The 7500-nt window shown below is 47.4% G+C and overlaps 5 non-coding genes and 3 pseudogenes across 5 annotated transcripts; all 8 read left to right on the top strand.

Annotated features, from left to right (window-relative positions):
- Positions 1–2583: 2583 nt before the first annotated feature.
- On the top strand, positions 2584–2702 carry LOC114842298 (5S ribosomal RNA). The gene has a single exon (XR_003783343.1). It is a non-coding gene; the product is annotated as a 5S ribosomal RNA (ribosomal RNA).
- Positions 2703–3238: 536 nt separating this feature from the next.
- On the top strand, positions 3239–3357 carry LOC114842308 (5S ribosomal RNA). The gene has a single exon (XR_003783353.1). It is a non-coding gene; the product is annotated as a 5S ribosomal RNA (ribosomal RNA).
- Positions 3358–3892: 535 nt separating this feature from the next.
- On the top strand, positions 3893–4011 carry LOC114842273 (5S ribosomal RNA). Its single transcript, XR_003783317.1, has one exon. It is a non-coding gene; the product is annotated as a 5S ribosomal RNA (ribosomal RNA).
- Positions 4012–4547: 536 nt separating this feature from the next.
- LOC114842330 (5S ribosomal RNA) lies at positions 4548–4668 on the top strand (annotated as a pseudogene).
- Positions 4669–5203: 535 nt separating this feature from the next.
- Positions 5204–5322, top strand: LOC114842307 (5S ribosomal RNA). Its single transcript, XR_003783351.1, has one exon. It is a non-coding gene; the product is annotated as a 5S ribosomal RNA (ribosomal RNA).
- Positions 5323–5857: 535 nt separating this feature from the next.
- LOC114842336 (5S ribosomal RNA) lies at positions 5858–5976 on the top strand (annotated as a pseudogene).
- Positions 5977–6511: 535 nt separating this feature from the next.
- LOC114842262 (5S ribosomal RNA) lies at positions 6512–6630 on the top strand. Its single transcript, XR_003783306.1, has one exon. It is a non-coding gene; the product is annotated as a 5S ribosomal RNA (ribosomal RNA).
- Positions 6631–7165: 535 nt separating this feature from the next.
- LOC114842333 (5S ribosomal RNA) lies at positions 7166–7284 on the top strand (annotated as a pseudogene).
- The last annotated feature ends 216 nt before the right edge of the window (positions 7285–7500 follow it).

The raw sequence follows: 7500 nt of genomic DNA, 5'->3' as shown, positions 1-7500 counted from the left end.
CTTCACTCCCAGCACCGTCCTGGTGTCCTACGTGCCCAAGAAAAACAAAAACGTGATCCTGATGAGCACGCTACACTCGGCCGCCACGGCCGCCGACGATGTCCTCCTCGTCGACGCAGGACGGCGGGACAAAAAGCCCTTTGCCGTCCTAGACTACAACGCCACCAAGGGAGGCGTAGACAACCTGGACAAGGTGATAGGAACCTACAGCTGCAGGAGAAAGACGGCGCGCTGGCCCGTGGCGGTGTTTCACAACGTCCTAGACGTGTCTTGCTACAACGGTTTCGTCGTGTGGCGGGAGGCCCACCCGGACTGGATGCCCGGCAACCGCAGCAAGAGGAGGGTGTTTCTAGAGCAGCTGGGCAAGGCGCTCGTGACTCCTCTCATCCGCAGAAGGCGCCATCCGCCTCGCGGCGAAGCGTCCGCCTCGCTCGTGCGGACGCTTCAGAAGGGGGTTCGGGACCCCCGTGCGGGTCCTCCTCCCGCTCCCTGTCCTGCTCTTCCGGACTCGGGGCAGCAGCAGCAGCAGGAGCAGGAGCAGGAGCAGGAGCAGCAGCAGCGGCAGCAGCGGCAGCGGCAGCAGGCCCTCACCGCAGACCTCGTCTGGGGTGAAGACGGGGACGATGAGTGTGACGGAGGAGAACACGACGCCCTCGGTTCCGCCGCTAGCGACCGGGCGCAAAAGGGCAAGAGGAAAAGGTGTCAAATTTGTCCGCGCGCGAGGGACCGCAAAACAAACAACGTTTGCCATCGGTGCGAGAGATACATCTGCCACAGACATTTGCTCTTCTGCTGTTCAGACTGCCCCCCTCGCTCCTGAAGATAATTTGTTTGTTCATTAGAAAATGAAATAATAATATTCATAATACTAATAATATTCCGTGTGTTTTATACTATTGTTGATGTTTTGTTGTTGTCAGTGTAGTAACACTATTTACAAACAAAGTAAATATGTAATATGAAAAAGAAAAATAATTAATAAAATAAAGCAAAAGCATTTGAATTTGGGTATTTTGTTTTTTTTTTCTCCAACCTGGGATTTTCTCCAACCTGGAGACAACAAGTTTCCAACTTGGAAAACACAGAACGTCACGGCCCTCCTTGTATTCCCACACACACACACACACACACACACACACACACACACAGACACACACACACACACACACACACACACACAGACACACAGACACACACACACACACACACACACACACACACACACACACACAGTTTCTCCAGACAGAGATTCTCCATCCTCCAACCTGTGGATCCTCCTAACCTGCACTTTCTGTGTCCTCGTGGGGTCCGGCGTGACCCCCTCTTACCTCCTCCTAACCTGCACGTTCGCTTTCCTCCTGGGGTCCGGCGTGACCCCCACCTCTCTCCTCCTAACCTGCACTTTCTGTGTCCTCGTGGGGTCCGGCGTGACCCCCAGCTACCTCCTCCTAACCTGCACTTTCTGTGCACTCGTGGGGTCTGGCGTGACCCCCACCTCCCTCCTCCTAACCTGCACGTTCGCTTTCCTCCTGGGGTCCGGCGTGACCCCCACCTCTCTCCTCCTAACCTGCACTTTCTGTGTCCTCGTGGGGTCCGGCGTGACCCCCAGCTACCTCCTCCTAACCTGCACTTTCTGTGCACTCGTGGGGTCTGGCGTGACCCCCACCTCCCTCCTCCTAACCTGCACAATCGCTTTCCTTCTGGGGTCCGGCGTGACCCCCTCCTCCCTCCTCCCAACCTGCACTTTCTGTGTCCTCGTGGGGTCGAGCGTGACCCCCACCTCCCTCCTCCCAACCTGCACGTTCGCTTTCCTCCTGGGGTCTGGCGTGACCCCCTCCTCCCTCCTCCCAACCTGCACGTTCGCTTTCCTCCTGGGGTCTGGCGTGACCCCCTCCTCCCTCCTCCCAACCTGCACGTTTGCTTTCCTCCTGGGGTCCGGCGTGACCCCCACCTCCCTCCTCCCAACCTGCACTTTCTGTGTCCTCGTGGGGTCGGGCGTTACCCCCTCCTCCCTCCTCCCAACCTGCACGTTCTGTGCCCTCGTGGGGTCCGGCGTGACCCCCTCCTCCCTCCTCCCAACCTGCACGTTCGCTTTCCTCCTGGGGTCCGGCGTGACCCCCACCTCCCTCCTCCTAACCTGCACGTTCGCTTTCCTCCTGGGGTCTGGCGTGACCCCCTCCTCCCTCCTCCCAACCTGCACGTTCTGTGTCCTCGTGGGGTCTGGCGTGACCCCCTCCTCCCTCCTCCTAACCTGCACGTTCGCTTTCCTCCTGGGGTCTGGGGTGACCCCCACCTCCCTCCTCCTAACCTGCACGTTCGCTTTCCTCCTGGGGTCTGGCGTGACCCCGACCACCACCCCCCCACTGCACATCCTCACCCACTTGTGGGGTCAGATGTAAAACCCTCCTCCGTTGCCCTCGTGGGGTCTAAAAATGAGAGCTGCGTGAGGGTTAAGGCCAAAATGGCCACCTTCTGTGTACGTCCCAAAATGTTCTAAGTCCTTTAAAAACGCCACATTCAGGCAAGTGAATGCAACGGCATGGCTTGCCAAGCTTAAAAGAGCTCCTGTCACTCTCTGCTCTCGCTTACGGCCATACCACCCTGAGCACGCCCGATCTCGTCTGATCTCGGAGGATAAGCAAGGTCGGGCCTGGTTAGTACTTGGATGGTAGACCGCCTGGGAATACCAGGTGCTGTAAGCGTTAACATTTCTCCTCAACCCTAGCAGAGCGGGCTGTTTGCGCAGGTCCACATTATACTGCACCGTGTTATGGGAAGAGTGTTTTCTTTCTTATTCTATACAGTTATTATATGATTTCTGACCTATCTTCTGCTATTAATAGCTATTGTTTTTTATTACTTCTGTTTTATGTATTTGACATTTTACCTAGATTGTTCAATTATTTGTTAACTCTATAATTACATCGTTCTTAGACAACAGACGCTATTACCTGCAAGAATATTCTGTTTTCAGTCACAGTGCTGCTTTTGCTTTGTTCACAGTTCATGTCTGTGGTTGGTGACACATTACAAGTAATGATTTTGGCTTCTCTCTATTTGTTTTGTTTAAACGAAGAGCGAAACGCAAAAAAGGGGGTATTGTGTTTAAGGCCAAAATGGCCACCGTCTGTGTACGTCCAGAAATGCTCTAGGTCCTTTAAAAACGCCACATTCCGGCAAGTGGATGCACTGGCGTGGCTTGCCAAGCTTAAAAGAGCTCCTGTCATGCTTTGCTATCGCTTACGGCCATACCACCCAGAGCACGCCCGATCTCGTCTGATCTCGGAAGCCAAGCAGGGTCGGGCTTGGTTAGTACTTGGATGGAAGACCACCTGGGAATACCAGGTGCTGTGGGCTTTTACATTTCTCCTCAACCCTAGCAGAGCGGGCTGTTTGCTCAGGTCCACATTATACTGCACCATGGTATGGGAAAAGTGTTTTCTTTCTTATTCTATGCAGGTATTGTACGATTTATGAGGTATTTTCTGCAATTAATATCTTGTGTTTTTTATTACTTCTGTTTTATGTATTTGACATTTCACCTAGATTGTTCAATTATTTGTTAACTCAATAATTGCATCGTTCTTAGACAACAGACGCTATTACCTGCAAAAATATTCTGTCTTCAGTCACAGTGCTGCTTTTGCTTTGTTCACAGTTCATGCCTATGGTCGGTGACACATTACAAGTAATGACTTTGGCTTCTCTCTAGTTGTTTTGTTTAAAGGGAGAGCGAAATACAAAAAAAGGGAAGTTGTGTTTAAGGCCAAAATGGCAACCTTCTGTGTTCGTCCCAAAATGTTCTAAGTCCTTTATAAATGCCACATTCAGGCAAGTGGATGCAACTGCGTGGCTTGCCAAGCTTAATAAGTTCTTGTCACGCTCCGCACTCGCTTACGGCCATACCACCCTGAGCACGCCCGATCTCGTCTGATCTCGGAAGCTAAGCACGGTCAGGCCTGATTAGTACTTGGATGGGAGACCGCCTGGGAATACCAGGTGCTGTAAGCTTTTACATTTCTACTAAACCCTAGCAGAGCGGGCTGTTTGCTCAGGTCCACATTATACTGCACCGTGGTATGGGAAAAGTGTTTTCTTTCTTATTCTATGCAGTTATTATATGACTTATGACCTATCTTCTGCTATTAATAGCTATTGTTTTTAATACTTCTGTTTTATGTATTTGACATTTTACCTAGATTGTTCAATTATTTGTTAACTCTATAATTGCATCGTTCTTAGACAACAGACGCTATTACCTGCAAGAATATTCTGTTTTCAGTCACAGTGCTGCTTTTGCTTTGTTCACAGTTCATGCCTATGGTCGGTGACACATTACAAGTAATGACTTTGGCTTCTCTCTATTTGTTTTGTTTAAAGGGAGAGCGAAATACAAAAAAGGGGATATTGTGTTTAAGGCCAAAATGGCCACCTTCTGTGTACGTCCCAAAATGTTCTAAGTCCTTTATAAACGCCACATTCAGGCAAGTGGATGCAACGGCGTGGCTTGCCAAGCTTAATAGAGCTTCCTGTCACTCTCCGCTCTCGCTTACGGCCATACCACCCTGAGCACGCCCCGATCTCGTCTGATCTCGGAAGCTAAGCAGGGTCAGGGCCTGGTTAGTACTTGGATCGGAGACCGCCTGGGAAAGCCAGGTGCTGTAAGCTTTTACATTTCTCCTCAACCCTAGCAGAGCGGGCTGTTTGCTCAGGTCCACATTATACTGCACCGTGTTATGGGAAAAGTTTTTTCTTTCTTATTCTATGCAGGTATTATGTGATTTATGATCTATCTTCTGCAATTAATATCTATTGTTTTTATTACTTCTGTTTTATGTATTTGACATTTTCACCTAGATTGTTCAATTATTTGTTAACTCTATAATTGCATCGTTCTTAGACAACAGACGCTATTACCTGCAAGAATATTCTGTTTTCAGTCACAGTGCTGCTTTTGCTTTGTTCACAGTTCATGCCTATGGTCGGTGACACATTACAAGTAATGACTTTGGCTTCTATCTATTTGATTTGTTTAAAGGGAGAGCGAAATACAAAAATGGGATATTGTGTTTAAGGCCAAAATGGCCACCGTCTGTGTACGTCCCAAAATGTTCTAAGTCCTTTATAAACGCCACATTCAGGCAAGTGGAGGCAACGGCGTGGCTTGCCATGCTTAAAAGAGCTCCTGTCACTCTCTGCTCTAGCTTACGGCCATACCACCCTGAGCACGCCTGATCTCGTCTGATCTCGGAAGCTAACCAGGGTCGGGCCTGGTTAGTACTTGGATGGGAGACTGCCTGGGAATACCACGTGCTGTAAGCTTTTGAATTTCTCTTCAACCCTAGCAGAGCGGGCTGTTTGCTTAGGTCCACATTATACTACACCGTGTTATGGGAAAAGTGTTTTCTTTCTTATTGTAAGCAGTTATTGTATGATTTATGAGGTATCTTCTGAAATAATATCTTGTGTTTTTTATTACTTTTATTTTATGTATTTGACATTTCACCTAGATTGTTCAATTATTTGTTAACTCAATAATTGCATCGTTCTTAGACAACAGACGCTATTACCTGCAAAAATATTCTGTTTTCAGTCACAGAGCTGCTTTTGCTTTGTTCACAGTTCATGCCTATGGTCGGTGACACATTACAAGTAATGACTTTGGCTTCTCTCTATTTGTTTGGTATAAAAGGAGAGCGAAATACGAAAAAGGGGATATTGTGTTAAAGGCCAAAATGGCCACCTTCTGTGTACGTCCCAAAATGTTCTAAGTCCTTTATAAGCGCCACATTCAGACAAGTGGATGCAACGGCGTGGCTTACCAAGCTTAAAAGAGCTCCTGTCACTCTCTGCTCTCGCTTACGGCCATACCACCCTGAGCACGCCCCAACTCGTCTGATCTCGGAAGCTAAGCAGGGTCGGGCCTGGTTAGTACTTGGATGGGAGACTGCCTAGGAATACCAAGTGCTGTGAGCTTTTACATTTCTCCTCAACCCTAGCAGGGGGCGCTGTTTGCTCAGGTCTACATTATACTGCACCGTGTTATGGGAAAAGTGTTTTCTTTCTTATTCTATGCAGTTTTTATATTATATATGACCTATCTTCTGCAATTATTATCTATTGTTTTTATTTCTTCTGTTTTATGTATTTGACATTTCACCTAGGTTGTTCAATTATTTGTTAACTCAATGACTGCATCGTTCTTAGACAACAGACGCTATTACCTGCAAGAACTTTCAGTTTTCAGTCACAGTGCTGCTTTTGCTTTGTTCACAGTTCGTGCCTATGGTCGGTGACACATTATAAGTAATGATTTTGGCTTCTCTCTTTTTGTTTGGTTTAAAAGGAGAGCCAAATACAAAACAGGGGATATTGTGTTTAATGCCAAAATGGCCACCTTCTGTGTACGTCCCAAAATGTTCTAAGTCCTCTATAAACGCCACATTCAGACAAGTGGATGCAACGGCGTGGCTTGCCAGGCATAAAAGAGCTCCTGTAACTCTCTGATCTAGCTTACGGCCATACCACCCTGAGCACGCCTGATCTCGTCTGATCTCGGAAGCTAAGCAGTGTCGGGCCTGGTTAGTACTTGGATGGGAGACCGCCTGGGAATACCAGGTGCTGTAAGCTTTTACATTTCTCCTCAACCCTAGTAGAGCGGGCTGTTTGCTCAGGTCTACATTATACTGCACCGTGTTATGGGAAAAGAGTTTTCTTTCTTATTCTATGCAGTTATTGGACGATTTATGAGGTATCTTCTGCAATTAATATCTTGTGTTTTTTATTACTTTTATTTTATGTATTTGACATTTCACCTAGATTGTTCAATTTTTGATAACTCAATAATTGCATCGTTCTTAGACAACAGACGCTATTACCTGCAAGAATTTTCTGTTTTCAGTCACAGAGCTGCTTTTGCTTTGTTCACAGTTCATGTCTATGGTCGGTGACACATTACAAGTAATGACTTTGGCTTCTCTCTATTTGTTAGGTATAAAAGGAGAGCGAAATACGAAAAAGGGGATATTGTGTTAAAGGCCAAAATGGCCACCTTCTGTGTACGTCCCAAAATGTTCTAAGTCCTTTATAAGCGCCACATTCAGACAAGTGGATGCAACGGCGTGGCTTGCCAAGCTTAAAAGAGCTCCTGTCACTCTCTGCTCTTGCTTACGGCCTTACCACCCTGAGCACGCCCCATCTCGTCTGATCTCGGAAGCTAAGCAGTGTCGGGCCTGGTTAGTACTTGGATGGGAGACCGCCTAGGAATACCAGGTGCTGTCAGCTTTTACATTTCTCCTCAACCCTAGCAGGGGGCGCTGTTTGCTCAGGTCTACAATATACTGCACCGTGTTATGGGAAAAGTGTTTTCTTTCTTATTCTATGCAGTTATTGGACGATTTATGAGGTATCTACTGCAATTAATATCTTGTGTTTTTTATTACTTTTATTTTATGTATTTGACATTTCACCTAGATTGTTCAAATATTTGTTAACTCAATA

Source organism: Betta splendens, chromosome 15, assembly GCF_900634795.4.
Source record: "Betta splendens chromosome 15, fBetSpl5.4, whole genome shotgun sequence".
In the NCBI taxonomy this organism is placed as follows: Eukaryota; Metazoa; Chordata; class Actinopteri; order Anabantiformes; family Osphronemidae; genus Betta; species Betta splendens.
This window is presented reverse-complemented; position numbering and strand designations above follow the sequence as displayed.